The sequence below is a fragment of the Tamandua tetradactyla genome, chromosome X, assembly GCF_023851605.1.
Source record: "Tamandua tetradactyla isolate mTamTet1 chromosome X, mTamTet1.pri, whole genome shotgun sequence".
Classification (NCBI taxonomy): Eukaryota; Metazoa; Chordata; class Mammalia; order Pilosa; family Myrmecophagidae; genus Tamandua; species Tamandua tetradactyla.
Window position 1 is genome coordinate 116,354,931 of NC_135353.1, and position 21,126 is coordinate 116,376,056.

At 39.8% G+C, this 21,126-nt stretch overlaps 1 protein-coding gene and 1 pseudogene across 1 annotated transcript in view; one reads left to right on the forward strand and one right to left on the reverse strand.

The window, feature by feature from the left end:
* Nucleotides 1-448: 448 nt before the first annotated feature.
* The window catches only part of KANTR (KANTR integral membrane protein), a 49,802-nt gene continuing 29,124 nt past the window's right edge, over nt 449-21,126 (reverse strand). The window contains exon 3 of the transcript XR_013169450.1: nt 449-663. The gene's annotated coding sequence lies outside the window, so the exon portion shown is untranslated. The remainder of the gene's footprint in view (nt 664-21,126) is intronic.
* Nucleotides 563-3,827, forward strand: LOC143670771 (large ribosomal subunit protein eL21-like; annotated as a pseudogene).

Below are 21,126 nucleotides of genomic sequence, written 5' to 3' on the forward strand. Positions count from 1 at the left end.
CATTATTGTATTACAATTAGGTAGTATTGTGCTATCCATTTCTGAATTTTTACAATCAGTCCCGTTGCACAATCTGTAGCCCTTCAGCTCCAATTACCCAATATCTACTCTATTTTTATCTCCTAATGACTTGAGGGTTGCTATTAATGAGAAAACCTTTTTGCTCAAGTAGGTGGTGGCAATTGGAAACAGAGATTTTACGGGTTTTTTTCCCTCCCTTAGCCAGGATTTCTATTTCACTCTTGAGATCTTTTAAATTAAGTTGAACATTTTAATAATTTTTAAATGATTCTTTTCCTTAGGCATTCAAAGATTTACTGTACTACTTTTAATAATTTTCCTTTATTTTTGCAGATTATAAAAAAATTAAATGTCATCAGAGAACCATTGTTTTGTTTTGTTTTGTTTTCTTTAGGGAACCATTTTTAACCTCACTTTTTCAAACATGAATTTTTGCTTTGAACCCTCAAATTTTGTCAGTTCACATGGATGTCTTTCCACATGCTCCTTGCAAATTTCTATTAACCTTTCGGCCGGAACCGTCATCTTGCAATAATTCGCCAAAATGACGGACAGAAAGGAAAAGAGGAGAGGCACCTGCTATATGTTCTCTAGGCCTTTCAGAAAACACGGAGTTGTTCCTCTGGCCACATACATGCGAATCTACAAGAAAGGTGATATTGCAGATCAAGGGAATGGGTACTGTTCAAAAAGGAATGCCCCACTGAATATAAAAACTCAGAAATGGACAGCACAATACTACCTAACTGTAATACAATTATGTTAAAACACTGAATGAAGCTGCATGTGAGAATGATAGAGGGAGGAGGGCTGGAGACATAAATGAAATCAGAAAGAAAGTTAGATGGTAAAGATCGAGATGGTATAATCTAGGAATGCCTAGAGTGTATAATAATAGTGAAATGTACAATGTACAAATTTAAAAAATGTTTTTGCATGAGGAAGAACAAAGGAATGTCATTACTGCAGGGTGCTGAAAATAGATGATAATTAATACTTTAAAATGTCACCTTATGCATGAGACTAAAGCAAAAAATGTTTATTTGTTACAAAATTTATATTTTGACTAGAGCATTTCCTAATATAACTCATGTAGATAGTTTGATTGAATGTCAAAGTACTTGGAATCTCAGGTAGGACATGAGATTTTGTTGGTTTGTCCAGAGTGATGCCCTGATGAATCCTAGAGTGATTTGATCAGTGAGTGGAAAAGTATTTGCAAGCCCCCTTCAGGGAATGGTGAGAGCCGGGAGAAATTCAACTTCCCCAAGTTGAATTCTTGATATTCTCACAAGCAGTGTGGACAACCAAAGCTATAGGCTGAGCCCCCAGTTTTGGGGTTTGTTCATATGAAACTTAACCCCACAAAGGATAGGTCAAGTCTACTTAAAATTTAGGCCTAAGAGTCACCCCCAAGAGAGCCTCTTTTGTTGCTCAGATGTGGCCTCTCCCTCCAGCCAACATGATGGGCAGTCTCACCACCCTCCCCCTCTCTGGGACATGACTCCCAGGGGTCTGGACCTTCCTGGCAATGTGGGACAGAGATCCTGGAATGAGCTGAGACTCAACATCAAGGGACTGAGAAAAAACCTAGAATGAGCTGAGAATTAACAGCAATGGATTGAGAGAACCTTCTCCACCAAAGGGGGAAGAGTGAAATGAGACTAAGTGTCAATGGCTGAGAGATTCCAAACAGAGTTGAGAGGTTATCCTGGAGGTTATTCTTATGCATTAAGTAGATATCACCTTGTTGTTCAAGATGTAGTGGAGAGGCTGGAGGGAACTGCCTGAAAATGTAGAGCTGTGTTCCAGTAGCCATGTTTCTTGATGATGATTGAACAATGATATAGCTTTCACAATGTGACTGTATGATTGTGAAAACCTTGTGTCTGATGCTTCTTTTAGCTACTATATCAACAGAAGAGTAGAACATATGGAATAAAAATAAATAATAGGAGGAACAAATGTTAAAATAAATTTAGTTTGAAATGCTAGTGGTAAATGAAAGCGAGGGGTAAGAGGAATGGTATGGATAATGTTTTTTTTTTCTCTGTTATCATTTTATTTCTTTTTCTGTTGTCTTTTTATTTCTTTTTCTAAATCGATGCAAATGTTCTAATAAATGATGAATATGCAACTATGTGATGATATTAAGAATTACTGATTGTATATGTAGAATGGAATGATATCTTAATGTCTTGTTTGTTAATTTTTTTTAATTAATAAAAAAAGTTTAAAAAAAAGAAAAAAAAAAGGAATGCCCCACAAATATTACCATGGCAAAACTGGGGCTATAATGTTACCCAGCATGCTGTTGGTATTGTTGTAAACAAACCAGTGAAGGGCAAGATTCTTTTTTTTTTTCATTTCTCAAGATGTTTATGTATGTATTAACTTATAAATGAATTATTTTGACCTTATTGGTCTGTTTGTATTATATATACATATATACAATTGTCATTTGAAAATATATGTATTCTAGCAATTGAGACTTTTAAAAAACAACAGCAATAATCATTTGTCAGAGTGTCTTACTAACAGTCATAAGTAAAAGTAACATTTTGTCTAAGCATGCATTAGTTTAGCAAAAAACAAAGCAGAAACAAAAATGGACTTCTTGGTGATTAAGTTAAACTCTATACAGACAGAAATTTTCCATCATTTGATTTTCTAAAATAATGCTTAAAATACATATCGATACTCTCATATGGAGGTGGTTTTCTTGTATGCAAGAAAGCTGCATTGTCTCTGACATGGCCATCACCATCCTGGCCCTGTAGTGTGGAAACCGCACCAGAGGCCCCCTCACTCTGTCTGCTATTGAGGAAAGTCCTTGGTTTCCCTGGTGGTTTATCTTTTCTTTGTGAAAAGAAATTCACATCTGTAAAGATAAATCCACTGGACTTGGCTGACCACTAGCGATTTGCCAGGAACTGAGCAAGACTCGTTGAGGATACGAGCTAAAGCATAGAGACACAAAGTGCAAACTCTTCATTACAGGGTTGTAAAAATGGGGTCTTTGAGCGACACAGGGCATCCAGAAAATTACTGTCAAGAGGAGCATATGCTAGTCCCTGGGACACTTGACTTGGCCTTATTTCCGGTTTCCTGCAAGTAGTTTTTCACCACAGAAGGCCTGTTCCCAGCATTATGACCCTGGTCCCATGCGCACGTGAAGGACGGCACATTGGTTGCTCCCCCCTGTCTCATTATCCAAGAATGTGGTAAGAGTTGAGAAAAGTCTAATTTACTCAAGATCCTTTCTGATAATGGAGATACCCAAGAGACAACACAAGAGACAACCTCAACGTGCAAACAGATAGGACCTGCATCCATAAGGAGAGCCCACTGGAAGTCCACTCTGCCTCAGGGACACAAATCGCACAACTATGTGAAGGACTGTGATTGCTGCTCAGTCCCCATGGTGGCATTCCTTGTGCATCCCACCATTGGTAGCAAGGTCTCTCTTTTTCTTAAAAGAGACCATGGCCAGGTCCAGGATATCAACAAAATATTCAGCAGTGTTAGGTCTGGGAGCACCAAGGCCAGTCCACCAGTGTGATCGAAGGGCAAGATTCTTGCCAAGAGAATTAATGCACATATGGAGCATAATATGCATTCTAAGAGCCGAGATAGCTTCCTGAAGCATGTAAGGGAAAATGATCAGAAAAAAAAGGAAGCCAAAGAGAAGGGTACCTGGGTTTAACTGAAGCGCCAGCCTGCTCCACCCAGAGAAGCACACTGTGAGAACCAATGGAAAGGAGCCTAAACTTCTGGAGCCTATTCCCTACGAAGTTATGGCATAAGAGGTGTAAAAAATAAAATACTTGTGCATTGTTAGAAAAAAAAATTCTATTAAGTATACTCAGGGACCTGAAAAGTCAGTTAATAATCATCCATCCACAAATCTTCTAGGTGAGAATCATTCACTGGAAAAACTTTCAGTTTTTAGTTTGGCTTACAAACTTTTGAAAAAATTCTTCCTTATTTCATCAGTTTATACACTTAAGTACAAAACAGCAGTGGAGGCGGGAATGTTCTGATCCCATGATTTTACACAAAGCTGAAAACAGTGGGGAGAGTAGTGCCTTGTATTTCATTAGAGTAGTCATTTACTGTGGAAATTAGAATTACAGGAAACTTATAGATGCGAACTCCTCTGTATGAAACAATAAACAAAACAATGTACCACAGCTAACATCATACTTAATGATAAAAGACTGAGAGTTTCCCCATAAAATGAGGAAGAAGGCAAGAATACCTGCTTTCACAACAGTTATTTCAACAACTGTACTGGAAGTTCTAGCCAGAGCAATTCGGCAAGAAGAATAAATAAAAGGCATCTGTGCTGGTTTGAAAGGAAGTATGCCCCCTAAGAAAAGCCATGTTTTAATATAAATCCCATTTCATAAAGGTAGAATAATCTCTATTCAATACTGTATGTTTGAAACTGGAATGAGATTATCTCCCTGGATGATGTGATTTAGTCAAGAGTGGTTGTTAAACTGGATTAGGGGATGACATGTCTCCACCCATTTGAGTGGGTCTTGATTAGTTTCTGAAGTCCTACAAAAGGAGAATGAGAGATTCAGAGAGGGCAGAGAATGCTGCAACACTACAAAGCAGAGAGTCCACCAACCAGCGACCTTTGGAGATGAAGAAGGGAAATGCCTCCCGGGGAGCTTCATGAAACCAGAAGCCAGGAGAGTAAGCTAGCAGATGATGCCGTGTCTGCCATGTGCCCTTCCAGCCGAGAGAGAAGCCCTGACTGCGTTCGCCATGTGCCTTTCCAGATGAGAGAGAAACCCTGAACTTCATCGACCTTCTTGAACCAAGGTATCTTTCCCTGGATGCCTTTGATTGGACTTTTCTATAGACTTGTTTTAATTCTCGGCCTTAGAACTGTAAACTAGCAACTCATTAAATTCCCCTTGTTAAAAGCCATTCCGTTTCTGGTATATTGCATTCCAGCAGCTAGCAAACTAGAACAGCATCCAAATTGGAAGAGAAGAAATAGAACTATTCACAGGTAACATGATCGCTTATATAGAAAATCCCAAAGAATCCACAAGAAAGCTACTAGATCTAATAAACTAGTTCAGCACAGCTGTAGGGTACAAGATCAACGTGCAAAAATCAGTTGTGCTTCTAAAACAGGCAATGAACAGCCCAGAAAGGAAATTAAGAAAACAATTCCATTTACAACAGCATCTAAAAAAATACACCAAGGAGGCAAAAGACTTATACATAGAAAACTACAAAACACTGCTGGAAGAAATTAAAGATCTAAATAAATGGAAAGATATCCCATCATTCATGGATTAGAAAACTTAATAGTGTACAGATGTTCATACTACCCAAGAAAGATCTACAGATTCAATGCAATCCCCATTAAAATTCCCAAAGCGTTTTGTTTTTGTTTTTGTTTTTTGCAGAAAGGAAAAACCAATCCTCAAATGTATGGAATTGCAAGGGGCCCCAAATAGCCAAACCAATCTTGAAATACAAGAAAAAAGTTGGAGGACTTCTACTTTCCTATTTCAAAACTTTGACTACATAGCTACAGTTATCAAAACAGTGTGCTAGTATACAGACATATAGAGCAATGGAAGAGAACTGAGAGCACAGAAATCAACTCATACATACATGGTCAGTTGATTTTTGACAGGGGTTCCAAGTCCATTCAGTGGGGCAAAGAACAGTCTCTTCAACAAACGGTGCCAGGAAAACTATATACACATGCAAAAGAATGAATGGGTCCCTACCTCAGATCATACACAAAAATTAACTCTAAATGGATAAAATACCTAAATATAACAGCTAACAGCATAAACTCTTAGAAGAAAATGGGAGAAAATTCTCATGACCATGGATTTGGAAATGGATTCTTAGATATGACACTAGAGCGAGAGAACCCAAGGAAAAAATAAATAAACTGGATTTCGTTAAAATGAAAACCTTTTGTGCAGCAAAAGATACCATGGTGAAAGCAAAAACAGAACCTATAGAATGGGAGAAAATAATTGCTAACCATATATCTGACAAGGGCTTAATATCCAGAATATATAAAGAACTGCTGCAACTCAACAACAAAAGACAACTCAATTTAAAAATTGGCAAAGGCTATGAACAGACATTTCTCCAAAGAAGATACACAATTGGATGACAAGCATTTAAAAAGATATTCAACAGTTTTAGTCATTAGGAAAATGTAAATGAAAGCCGCAATGAGATACCACTTCAACACCCACTAGCATGGCTACTACTAAAATAATGGAAAATGTTGGCAAGAATATGGGAAATTGGGACCCTCATGCATTGCTGGTGGGAATATAAACTGGTCCGGACAGTGTGAAAGAAAAATAGCTTGGTGACTCCTAAAAAGGTTAAACATAGAATTACCCTATGACACAGCAATTCCACTTCGAGGTAAACACTTAAAGTAACTGAAAACAGGAACTGAAATAGATATTTGTATGCCAGTGTTCACAGTGGCATGATTCACAAAAGCCAAAAGGGGGAACAACCCAATTGTCCATCAATAGATGAACAGATAAACAAAATGTAGTATCTACATATAATGGAATATCACTCAACCTATAAAAAAGAATGAAGTTCTGATACATGCCACAACATCGATGAACCATGAAAACGTGCCAAGTAAAAAAAGTCAGTCACGGAAGACCACATGTTGTAGGATTCCATTTATATGAAATATCTAGAATAATCAAATTCATAGAGAAGTAGGTTAGGGGTTATCAGGGGCTGGGGGAAAGGGGAAATGGGGAGTTATTGCTTAACAGGTACAGAGTTTCAGTTTGGTAATAGATGGTGATGATGGCAGCATAACATTGTAAACTGCACCACTGTCTGCAAACAGTGGATGCTTTACTTCTTCCTTTCCAATCTGGATGCCTTTTATTTCTTTCTCTTTCCTAATTGCTCCGGTTAGAGCTTCAAGTACAATGTTGAATAGTGATGGTGACAGTAGGTATCCTTGCCCTGTTTCTGATCTTAGAGAGAAAGCTTTCCGTCTTTCACCATTGAGTATGATGTTGGCAGTGAGTTTTTCATATATGCCCTTTATCATGTTGAGGAAGTTTCCTTCTATTCCAATTTTTCTATGTGTTTTGATCAAGAAAGGATGCTGAATTTTGTCAAATACCTTTTCTGTGTCAACCGAGACAATCATGTGGGTTTTTTTCCCCCTCCCTTTGTCTATTATTGTGGTGCATTACATTGATTTGCTTATGCTGACCCACCCTTGCATACCTGGGATAAATCCCACTCAATCATGGTGCATAATTATTTTAATGTGTGTTCCCACAATTTAAAAGAAAAGCAACTAATGGGACAATAACAATTAAATTCAATACTTATTCCTAGACAGGAGGAGAAAAGGCTCAAAAGGACATTACTGGGACATATGAAAATCTTGAAATAGAGACTAAAACTTTTATAGCAATGTTAAATTTCTTGAACTCGATAACTGTACTTACAGTGGTTACATAATTGAATATCCTTGTTCTTAGGAAATGTACATAGAAGCATACAAGCATTATGATATATACAATATACTCTCAAATGTTTAGAAAACAGATAGGTAAATAGACAGATGAGATAGATAGATAGATAGATAGATAGATAGATAGATAGATAGATAGATAGATGGAGAATTAGCACACTACAGCAAATGTGGGCAAATGTTAAAATTGACAGATCTGGCTAGCTGGGTTGGTGGGGTATGTTAGAGTTCTCTTGTATGGGTTTTATATTATTTTTGCAACTGTCCTGTAAGTTTGAAATTATTTCCAAATCAATTATTTAAAGTCTACTAATGTAGGACATTTTGGGTTGTATATATGTTACTAGAACACATTTTTAAAAACACATAGGCCTGTACAATACAAATAGGGAACCTAATGTAAACAATAGACTATAGTTAATAGCACAATTATGATAATATTCTTTCACCAATTGTAACAAATGTACACCAATGTTTATAGTAGCATTATTTACAATTGCAAAGAGATGGAAACAGCCAAAATATCCATCAACAGACGAGTGGCTAAACAAATTGTGGTATATACATACGATGGAATATTATGCAGCTTTAAGACAGAATAAACTTATGAAGCATGTAACAACATGGATGGACCCTGATAACATTATGCTGACTGAGATTAGCCAAAAACTAGAGGACAAATACTGTATGGTCTCACTGATATGAACTGACATTAGTGAATAAACTTGGAATATGTCATTGGTAACAGAGATCATCAGGAGATAGAAATAGGGTAAGATATTGGGTAATTGGAGCTGAAGGGATACAGACTGTGCAACAGGACTGGATACAAAAACTCAGAAATGGACAGCACAATACTACCTAACTGTAATGTAATTATGTTAAAACACTGAGTGAAGCTGCATGTGAGAATGATAGAGGGAGGAGGGCTGGGGACATAAATGAAATCAGAAAGAAAGATAGATGTTAAAGATCGAGATGGTATAATCTAGGAATGCCTAGAGTGTACAACAATAGTGAAATGTACAAATTTTAAAAATGTTTTTGCATGAGGAAGAATAAAGGAATGTCAATATTGCAGGGTGCTGAAAATAGATGGTAATTAATATTTTAAAATGTCACCTTATGTGTGAGACTAAAGCACCAAATGTTTGTTACAAAATTTATATTTTGACTAGAACATTTCCTAATATAACTTATGTAGATAGTTTGATTGAGTGTCATAAGTACTTGGAATCTCAGGTAGGACATGAGATTTTGTTGGTTTGTCCAGAGTGTTGCCCCGATGAATCCCAGAGTGATTTGATCAGTGAGTGGAAAAGTATTTGCAAAGCCCCCTTCGGGGAATGGTGAGAGTGGGGAGAAATTCAACTTCCCCAAGTTGAATTCTTGATATTCTCACAAGCACTGTGGACAACCAAAGCTATAGGCTGAGCCCCCAGTCTTGGGGTTTGTTCATATGAAACTTAACCCCACAAAGGATAGGTCAAGTCTACTTAAAATTTAGGCCTAAGAGTCACCCCCGAGAGCCTCTTTTGTTGCTCAGATGTGGCCTCTCCCTCCAGCCAATATGACGAGCAGTCTCACCACCCTCCCCCTCTCTGCGTGGGACATGACTCCCAGGTCAAGTCTACTTAAAATTTAGGCCTAAGAGTCACCCCCGAGAGCCTCTTTTGTTGCTCAGATGTGGCCTCTCCCTCCAGCCAATATGACGAGCAGTCTCACCACCCTCCCCCTCTCTGCGTGGGACATGACTTCCAGGGGTGTGGACCTTCCTGGCAACGTGGGACAGAGATCCTGGAATGAGCTGAGACTCAGCATCAAGGGATTGAGAAAAACCCTAGAATGAACTGAGAATTAACATCAAGGGATTGAGAGAACCTTCTCGACCAAAAGGGGGAAGAGTGAAATGAGACTAAGCGTCAATGGCTGAGAGATTCCAAACAGAGTCGAGAGGTTATCCTGGAGGTTATTCTTACACATTAAGTAGATATCACCTTGTTGTTCAAGATGTAGTGGAGAAGCTGGAGGGAACTGCCTGAAAATGTAGAGCTGTGTTCCAGTAGCCATGTTTCTTGATGATGATTGAACAATGATATAGCTTTCACAATGTGTCTCTGCGAATGTGAAAACCTTGTGTCTGATGCTCCTTTTATCTACCATATCAACAGAAGAGTAGAGCATATGGAATAAAAATAAATAACAGGGGGAACAGATGTTAAAATAAATTCAGTATGTATAATCTTTTTTTTTCTCTCTTATTGTTTTATTTCTTTTTCTGCTGTCCTTTTATTTCTTTTTCTAAATCGATGCAAATGTTCTAAGAAATGATGAATATGCAACTATGTGATGATATTAAGAATTACTAATTATATATGTAGAATGGAATATCTTGTTTTGTTTAATTTTTTTAATTAATTAAAAAATAGGAAAAAAATAAAGCTTACATATTTCTCACACAGAAAAAAAACATAGGCCTGTACAATACAAATAGGGAACCTAATGTAAACAATAGACTATAGTTAATAGCACAATTATGATAATATTCTTTCACCAATTGTAACAAATGTACCACACTAATGCAGGGTGTTTATAATATGAGGAATATGTATAGGAACCCTGAATTTTCAGGATGATTTCTCAGTAAGCTCATAACTTCTCTAATTAAAAAAAAAGTCTATTAATGTGATTCACCATATTAATACACTAAGGAGGAAAGTCATAAGATTATCTGAATTGATTCAGGAAAAGCATTTGATAGATCCCTTTCATACTGAAGTCAGTGTATTGTCTTGCTTCAAAAAAAAGCATTGCGTGTAGGTGGGGTCCCTTACCACGGAATTGATTTCAGTATTTCAACCACTGGATCTGATGTGTTGAAACCTACTACTTTCAGTTGAGGACCCGCACCGGAGCACTATCCTGTGCTGCGTGTGGGTCCTTTAAGAGATGGCAGGGTCTGAATACTGCCTCGTGGGCTGAACCACGGTTTGAATGGAAGCCCTGAGACTGCCATGATCCAGTAAACGAAAGGCGTCCTATCTCCAGAACTCAGCACAATCAGACACTGTTAGTAAGTCATCAAACGCCCCACCACGTTTCATTTCCCTGAGGCAGAGTCATAGGGTAGAGGTTCCTTCTAGCCTGTCTGCCCAGGGTGGGCGAGTCCGTGTAACCTAGGAAGGGACAGTCCAAGCTATCTGTGGCTGATGGCAGGTGAGATTTGGGGAACGAGGGTATATCCTGCGATACCCTGTATTGGGGTATCCTGAGACAGGAAAACAAAGTGTTGGTTGCATAAGACAGCAGAACTGGATTCATGGAGAGGACGATGGCGAGTTCAGAACTCTGGGGTGAATTTCACTCATATGGTGTGGGCCCTGGGCACAATGGCAGAGCTGTGTGCTCTCAGAAATAAATTTTCCTGCAAGGACTCTGGATGGGCATTAAAACACCCCACTGGAGAAGGCTACTGATGACAGGCTCTCGACTCTCTTCTGCCTGTTTTGAAAGCAGGCACTGGAGAAGTAAGGCAGCAGCCTGTACTTTGCAATTTTGATATTAACAGGGTTGCTCTAACTCATGCAAAGGCCCAAACCAGGAAGTCAGCTATTCTGCATCAGACCAGGTTAATACAGATGCGTGGGAGAGGAGGGTATCCAATAATATTCCTTCTGGCTTGCAGCATAGTACTATTATTTTATTATATATTAATTTATGTACTAATATATAACATATTAATATATTTATTATATTATACATAAAATTTATATATTAATTTGCAAGAAATATTTCTACCCAATGCCAGTAGTTACACAAGGTTTAGACACAAAGGCATCAGTGAAGCATCCTATGATAACCTGGGGCCATTTGGTAAGATGAGGGTTAATTGACTTGGTCTTGATTTCTTTTTTTTCCATTCTATATATATAATCAGTAATTCACACTATCATCACATAGTTGCATATTCATCATCATCACCATTTCTTAGAACATCTGCATCAATTCAGAAAAAGAAATAAAAAGAAAACAGAAAAAAACCCATCCATACCATACCCTTTACCCCTCCCTTTCATTGATCAGGTCTTGATTTCAGTTGCAGCAAACAACAGATATGACAAACAAACTGAGCACGGGGAGACAAGCCAGAATAGGCAGTCTCATTGTCGAGGGGAAATGTCCATTTGTCCGTCAACAGAGACAGGAATGCTAGGATTGGGGAACAAAAGGAGGCATAGTTGGCCAGGAGTGATCTGAGTAGGTTCAATATAATTCCCATTATTTTTTTCTAGGTTGAGAATGGCCGAGGTTTACTCAAGCACTCATCTTTCCAACAGCCAGACTTTTGTTTTTGTTTTAAACTACAGAGGCAATTTCCGCGACAACGTTCAACACAGGGACATGGGACTGAACTTCTAAGTATGAGGGTTTGGTATTTTGCTCTCGGAGGGACACAAGTTTAACCTTCTGCTTTCTGCACTGATTTTTTTTTAGTTTTCTTGTGAAATGGGCTGCCATGCCAAGGATTGTGTTTGCAATTTTCAAGAATGTTGGGCAGCATCCACAGCTAAAACTCTGGAAAACGGGCCATTCAGAGGGGCCTTCAAAATCCTCCATCTCAGCAAACTTTCTGTAGCAACCATGTACTTGACTATAACAATATTTTGGGTATTCATGTGATTTGAATCTGTGCCTATTGGTTTTGGACCAATCAGATTTAATACAGTCCAGCTTCTTCATCACATTCAAAGTTTATGTTTCCTTTGAATCTCAGGGGCAGAAGGTAGAGGAAACTACTCCACTGGTCATGTCACACCATTAGCTTTGATCAGTAGAATGTATATCTCTTTCTTTATTTGATCACTTATTTATTCAAATTTATCTTCTGTGCTCATTCCCATTTTTACCACCGTTCTCCACCATAGGCAGATATTCTAATGGGTTTATTTTGATTGTCTTGCATTTTATGTGTTCTGTTATGTGTAGATTTAATTGGGTTTGAAATCTTTTTTTTTAATTTTTTAATGCATTCAACGTACAGAAAAGTATCTAAAATTATATTCAGTTCAAAGAAGAACAGTAAAGCAAATACCCAGATAACCCAACAACCAAGTTAAGAAATAGAACATGACAGTGTTTTTGAAGCCTCCTGTGGACACCTTCACATATTTCCCTCCCTTGCATCAGGGGAAACCACCATGCTGCCCTTCGTCTCATTCCCTTGCTCTTCTTCAAAGTTTTACCTCCTGTGTATGTATCCCCAGACCGTGCATCGCTTTGTTTTGAAAGTCTAAGCAGCAAGTGCGCACCTAGCTGGTTAATGAAGGGGCAATACTGGTACTATTAGATGAAGATTCTCTGGACCGGATAAACTAAACAGAATCTCCTGGTCATAGTCTGCCTTCAGCTTCCTTAAGAGTTTGCAAGAGCCGCCTCTGAGGAAGTTGGGGTTTAAGGCCAGGTCTCACCAAAGTCAGAGAGAGCATCAGCAGGTCTGCGGGGTGGGCCAGAAGCTAGTGGCGGTAAAGATACGGTTTGAGGGGAGAGTGTGCCAGTTTGAAAGGATGCATGTACCCTAGAAGAGTCATGTTTTAATCTTAATCCCATTTTGTAAAGGCAGCTGTTTCTTCTAATTCCTATTCAGTACTGTATGTTGGAAACTTTACTTAGATGATGTTCCTGGAGATGTGACTCAATCAAGACTGGGTGTTAAGCCGGGTTAGGTGGAGACATGTCTCCGCCCATTCCAGGTGGGTCTTGATTACTTCACTGGACTCCTATAAAAGAGGAAACATTTTGGAGAAAGGAGGAGATTCAGAGAGAGCAGAGAAGGACAGCACCACAAAGCAGAGAGTCCACCAGCCAGTGACTTTTGGAGATCAAGAAGGAAAACGACTCCCAGGGAGCAGGAGAGGAAGCTAGCAGATGACGCCGTGTTCACCATGTGCCCTTCCAGCTGAGGGAGAAGCCCTGACTGTGTTCGCCATGTGCCTTCTCACTTGAGAGAGAGACCCTGAACTTCATCGGCCTTCTTGAACCAAGGTATCTTTCCCTGGATGCCTGTGACTGGACATTTCTATAGACTTGCTTTAATTGGGATATTTCCATGGCCTAAAAACTGTATACTAGCAACTTATTAAATTCCCCTTTTTAAAAGCCATTGAGTTTCTGGTATATTGCATTTCAGCAGCTGGCAAACTAGAACAGGGAGTGACTCTACACTGTTCTGATTTTTCTGCTTCTAAGCACACTCCACTCTCCGTAGATCACAGCAGATGACTTTTAGGGTGTGAAATGCGTGTCCACGCCTGATCCAAAAAGCTTATAGGGAGGGCATGCAGGAGCTTCAGCAATCCGTGGTCAAGATGAGGCAAGTCATGGGACTATGTGCTCATGAAAACCTTATGTCTGATGCTCCTTTCATCTATGGTATGGACAGAGTAAAACATACAGATAAGAAATGAACAAATAATAGGGGGAACAAAGGTTAAAATAAATTGAGTAGATGGAAATATGAGTGGTCAATGAGAGGAAGCCGTAAGGGGTATGGCATGTATGAGTTTTCTTTTTTTCTTTTCTCTTTCTTCTGCTGGAGAGATGCAAATGTCCAAAAAAATGATCATGGTGATGAGTACACAATTATGTCATGATATTGTGAGCTGCTGATTGTAACCATGACAAGAATGTTTGCATGTCAAGAATGTATGTTTGTTCATTGTAATAAAAATATTTTTTAAAAAAATGAGGCAAGTACGGATAATGCGGGCCACCAGGCTCACCTGGGCATTCTGTCCTCAGGCTAACAGAAGAAAGGTGTAGGCTGTTTCCTCCTCAGAGGAGAGCTAATAACAAAGCGTAAATGTCTTGGGGAGTGATGAGCAAGGCCTGGGGAATCTACACTTTTTTTCTTCTCCCCTCCCTTGTTTTATTTATCTACTCCCTATTACACTCCCGTTCCTCTGCAAATCCCTCCTTAGAGGCATCCCTTTGAATGTGTTGAACTTATATCCATTTGTCTGCTTGAGTCCTTGTAAAATGCATATTTGGCGGGTGTATGTATGTACTTGGAACTTGCATCAGTAATACTACGTTATGCGGTTCATTTTACTCAGTGCTATGTTCTGGAGGTCATCAGAGCTGCTCTATGTATATCCACCCCTGATTCAATTGCCAAGAGGCCCTCTATAGAGTGTATCTCTCACTGTTGGCCTACTTTCCCAGTGACACCACCCAGAACGCCTCCAACTCCACTGCTGTAACCCACACCATAACGAATATTCTCCTACATGGTCCTTGATGGATCTGTAAGAGAATTTCTTGAGAGGGCCCACGGGTATACTGAATTTGACCATGTACTACCACATTCATCTCTGGGATGCTACCAAAGTCCACGCTACCACTGCAAATGCTTCGAGGTCCCTATGCCCTCAAATCCCTGCCACAGGACTTAGTGTGGTTCAAGAAAAATTTTGCCCGTCTATGAGATAAAAAGTGCAATCTCACCATAGATGTCTGTTGTACTTTTCTGATAACATGCATTTGGACGTCTTTTCTTATGCCTGCTTGTTTTTTGGGTTTTCCACTTCAGGAAATTGCTTGTTCATATCCTTCGTAGACCTGTCTGTAAATGGAGGCCCTCCACTGTTTTTTTTTTTTTCTCTCCCTCTGTGGGCTCCACTGACAGTGATGCTCCTATGAGAAAGCTGGACCCTAATCAAGGCATCTACACACTGTACCCAGCTCTCTCTAGTGTTTCTGCATTTCCATATGAACTTTAGGATCAGCGTGACAATTTCTACAAAGAAGGCTGCTGAGATTTTTATAGGAATTGTGTTGAATCTGTTGGTCAATTTGGAGAGAAGTGACATGTTAACAATACTAGGTTTTCCGAACTATGAACAAGGTCTATCTTTCCACTTATTTTGGTCTTCTTTCTCCCAGAAATACTCTGTAGTTTTTAGCATGCAGGTCTTTCACATCTTTTGCTAGATGTATTCCTAGGTATTTCATATTTTTGATGCTACTGTAAATGGTATTTTGAAAAAATCTATGTCTAATTGTTCACTGCTGGTATGCAGATATACAACTGCCTTTTTTTATGTGTTTGTATTGATCTTGTATTTTGCAACCCTGTGGATTCACTTATCCTAGGAGCTTTTGTAGATTCCAGTGGATTTTCTACATAGGTGATTGTGTCGTCTGCAAAGAAAAACAGTTTTATGTCTTCCTTTCTAATCTGGATGCCTTTTATTTCTTTTTCTTACCTGACTGGTGAGAATTCCCAGTATAATGTTGAACAGAAATGGTAAGAATGGACATCCTTGTTTTGTTCATGATCTTGGCTTGGGGGGGTGGGGGGTGGAATTCAGTCTTTCACCATTAAATATTATGTCAGCTGTAGGTTTTTTGTAGATGCCCTACATCAAGTTGAAGATGTCCCCTTTTATTTCTAGTTTACAGAGAGTTTTTATTGGGAATGGAAGTTGGGTTTTGTCAAGTGCTTTTTCTGCATTTACTGCAATGACCATATGGCTTTTATTTTTTGGTTTGTCGATATGGTGAATTGCATGGATAGATTTTCTAAGGCTAAGCCAATTCTGCATTCCTAGGATAAACCCCACTTGGTCATGATGCATTGTCCTTGGATTTGATGAAATTTTGTTAAGAAGTTCTGCATCTCTTGAACTTTCACTTCTGACCCTAATGTTTCCTCAAGTTTGCTTTCCCACCAAGTGCCTATTTTCAGTATGACCCACTTCTCCTGTTCACATCCTCTAGATTGGGCCTGGGGGCGTTATCGAAGCGAGAACTTTTCTCAAACTTAGAGAGGGCCCAAGGGAATTGAGAACAGAGACTGAAAGCATTTTTGATGTGATCGAGTCTACCTCAGAGAATGTGAATCAGCTCCCGGCAGCAGCCCTGTTCCTCAACAGAGGTATGCTCCCCACCTAAAGAGCCACTGCACCCTTCTAAAGCCTCTTCAGTACCTGACAGGTTCATTCTGGAAGAAAAGAGTGATGAAATGTTTTAGAGAGACTGCACCTTACAAATCCCTTACCCTAGGTTAGCCCCTCACTGTCAAAGCTCCCCTTTTGGTAATGCTCTGGTCCAAGGAGGAAACACTGCTTCCTCATTGCTCTCTCCACCCTTAAACACCCCATAGCCTAAGGTGGCCAAGCAACCCCTGCAAGCTCCCGATCCTGTGGTTTTCTGTGGATGGCTTTTGTTTCTTAGACTTGGGGACAGGATATACTCTGTGCTTTCCTCATTGCACCACAGAAATTCCTTTCCTCCCAGCCCCCTCAACATAACGGTAATAATAACAAACACATATAGAGTACTTGCTATGTGCAGTGTTCTAAGCACATATATATAAACACTGATTTAATACCCTCAACAACCTATGAGTAGGTACTATTATTATCCCCGTTTTTACAGAAAAAGAAACTGAAGGATGTGGAGGCTAAGGGACTTGCTCAGCTCTGAAACGGCAGATCCAGTTTCTGAACCCAGGCAGTCTGGCTCCAGAGTCCAATACACTACGATGCTTTCACGCATCTGAACTTGCGGCACTGACCCGGGCTTAATGCGCAGGAGGAGAGTGAGGCCCCGCCCCCCCTCCCCACGCTCACACACACAATTCATACAAACGTTCTATCAGCCTCCAGAATGTTATGTCTTTGGTATCTGTGGTATGTTTGGTCAAATCTGGCATCAGTGAGCGTTTCTCATGGCTGCTGACATCCAAATATATACATATTTGGAAGCAATAACGCTGCAGGGAGAACCACGTGAAAAAAGACACTATTATTTAACATCCTCAGAGTGATGAGAAGAAATATTGCATTCATGAAGCAAGACCTGAAAGCTAAAAAAAGGAACATTTAGAGACCGAAAAAAAGAAAAAAAGCTCTTAGAGTCAAGCGACAGTCAAAGGAGGATCTTCAAAGCAGCAAAAGAGGGGGAACACTTACACAAAAACCATGAAACTGATAGCAGACTTCTCAGCAGCAACGATGGAAACAAGAAGACAGTGCCACAAAATCTTATAAGTGTTAAGGGGGAAAAAAAACCCAGGTAATTAAAAATTGGGCATCCAGTAAACTTAGTTTTTAAGAAGAATGAAGTGTAATAAAGGCATTTACAGATAAACATAGACTGAGGGACTTTGCTATTAAGAGATATGCACTAAAAGATCTTCTAAAGTCTGTATTCCAAGAAGGAGATTCATCCCCCAAAGGGAGGTCTGAGGTATAGAAGGAAAAGTGAGCGAATCAAATGGTAAACAAATATTTAAATATAAACATCGTCTGCATAAATTAATATTGTTAGTCTATTTATGAGGTTTAAAAAGAAATACCTAAAATATTAGATAACAATAACATGTACATCAAGAGACACTAAAATTTTATAGGGTACTTGTATTGTTTGGGTGGGGGAGGTTATCATAACGTTACAACTTTATCACAATGTTTAATTTTAGGCTTTAAGTTAAATATGCATGGTAAAATTTCAAGGCTAACCACTAAAAGAACCTCTGGTGGGACTGATCTTAAAAAGGCACATATAAAATATGAGCAATGTAAAAGTTGTAACAGGAATTGAAAAATAAGACAATACAAAGAATTTGAAAACTTAAGTGAACTGGACCGATTCCTAGACAACTATAATTTATTTACTGGATGAGCCCAGTATAATGTAGACCAGGCAAAAATAGTAGGAGAAAGGAAAATTATTCACGACCAAAGATGCAAAAAATCCTAAGTGAATTATTAGCAAACCAAACCCAGAATGAATAGAGATTAATATACCATGAAAATTGGGGGTTTAATCCCAGAAATACAAGAGTGACTAAACACTACAAATCCCCAGAGGATGGCAGCTGTGTACACTAAGGGGGCAGCCCTGTCTTCTTTTTCAACCTCAGAGAAAGGGGGATGCTGAGTATGGGGTGGGTCCCCTGAGGAGTGGGGTCTGTTGCGGGACAGGCAGAGAGGGGCCTGGAGTCTGTGAAGACCCCACCCTGCATATCATATACTGTTATAATAATAAGCATAATAACCATGAGGTAGGTATATTAATCCCATTTTACAAATGGGAAAACTAAGGCTATAAAAGGATAGGAAGTGGGTGCAAGGGTGGCTTCAGTGGTAGAATTCTCGCCTGCCGTGCAGGAGACCCGGGTTCAATTCCCAGTCCATGCACTTCCCCAAAAAACAAACAAACAAAAATTCAACAAATGGTGCTGCAATAATGGCATACTCACGTGGAAAAAGACTGAAATGTGATCCCGCTATACAGCATACAGGAAAAAAAAAAAAAGATAGGAAACTTGACCAAGGTCACAAAGCTAGTAAGTAGTTGAGCTGGAATGCAAATTCAGGTTGGTCTCCCTTCAATAGTAGGTGCCCAATAAATGTTGGCTGAGTGCCAGGCACTGCACATATGCTCTAACACCCACAGCAACCATCCAAGGTGGGTATTAGCTTCATTTTATTGTTGAGGAGACATGCTGAGAGAGGACAGGTGACTTGGTTAAGGTCATATATGTGTGACCTTAGATGTGGGATCTTCATGCTTTGAAATTGGGCCTGTCACACTCTAAAACCCAAGTATCCTGGATTAGTATGGGTGTGTATGAAGCCCAAGGGAAGATGAACCCTAATGTCTAAGGACAAGACGGGCAGGCCCTGGCCATTCCCTGGAGATGAGGGTCTCCATTCCATGGTTGGTATCAGGACTCACAGAAAAAACTCCTTCCAATGATATCTCCACAAATGCAGCTGAGGGGACCCCATAACCTCCTGAACAGCAGGAATGACCTTGGCCCCAAGGTTGAAGGAAGCAGGTCACATAAACTCCATGGTCTGGAGATTGGAAGCTGAGGTGGACAAGCTCATAGACAGTAATGTCAGAACAACCTGTCTTTGCCTTTCTGAATAGCTGCCCGACTGGCATGTCAGAGGAGGCCACAGGTAACTCATGTCTGGGTTTTGGTATATGCCAAAGTCTCCTAGGATCATCTCATGGAAGGACAGATGAACTCTGAGGATAGTTAGGCAGCGTATACACCGTGCCACTTCCCATCTTTAGGCCTTTGCCCATGATGCACCCTCTGCCTGGACGGCTCTTTCCTCCCCTTTGTTGCCTAATACATTCCTACTCATCTTTTTTTTTTAGGATTGGCATATGTTTCTGCTTTTAATAGTAGAATATCTTTCTTCAAAGCATAAAATTATGAGTTGATGTGCCTTCTACATGCAAACCTAAAAAGAGATATGGCTTATGTCTGGAAGCCAGTGTCATACGGCTCAACATTTTTTTAAATTAATTTTTAAATTAAAAAAAATATATATAACAAACCCTACTCATCTTTTAAGACCTAGTTCACGTGCCATTTCTTCTAAGAAGCCTTCTCTGGTCCTCTAAGCTGGTTTGGGTGTTTCCTTTTAGGGTCTTTCACAGTCTACTACACTCACGGCACTGACCACACAGGCCTGAAATGGTTCTGTCTGGGAATACACCTTGCTCATCTGTGTCCTCCCTGCAGAACAGGGGGCCTGAGATTGGTGGCATGCTCATGAAATTAGTGGGTGACACAAGGAGTAGGTCACACACCGGACAACAGAATTAGTATCCAAAGGATCACAGGCAGGCAGGAACACTGGAGCCAGGCTGGTCCTCAAGTGGGTTAAAGGCAAAATTATGACTAAATCTCCATAGCCTGCTGCAGCCTTCACAATGGAAAAACAGTCTTCTTGAGCTGAAACGTACCTCCCTGTGGTGTCCATCATAATAACAGCACTTACTATGTATTGGGCATCGTGCCAGCCTCTGCATCCATCCCTACTGCGTACGAGAGGAAAAAGTCTAATGGGTGGATCTGCTGATCTGGGGACCCAGAAACACTTCCTCATATGGCAGGAGAAAGGGAGCTGCTAGCTGGGATCAGAAGGCACAGTGAAAGCTGGGGGTTTTCTTTTCTTTTTTTTTTAAACCAAGGAATAGGCAGGCATGACGTCACAACAGTTTGGGGGCTGTTTGAGAAAAAAGCAGGCCCATCGTGAGTTGCCCTAGAGTGTAGGGCCAGTCATGCAGAGAATATGTGGTTCCGTCACCACCCTATCAACTGAAAAGTTGCTTCCCCCCAAAATTAAGGAGTAATCCTCACTACCTCTTCACAGCCCCCACCTCTCTGAGCAATTACATCTAAGCTCCTCAAGACCTTTAGGCCTAGCCTAGTTGTCAAGGCATTTCTTTCTCTATCTTCTACATCAATTAATTCATTCGTTCGTTCAGTTTATTCCACAAATATTTATTGAGTGTGTACTAAATATGACTATGTACTGTTCCTTTTTGGCACCGGGGATACAGCAGTGAACAAAACAAAAGTCTCTGCTTTCATAGAGCTTACAGTCTATTGAGGGGAACCAAACACTAACCACAATAAATATAAAGTATATCAGGCGGTGATCAGTGCTTTGTAGAAAAATATGACATAAAGTAGGTAAGGGGATGGAAAGTGCTGGTGAATGGAACTATTTTAGATATGCTTTTTAGGAAATGCCTCTAAAGTGAGG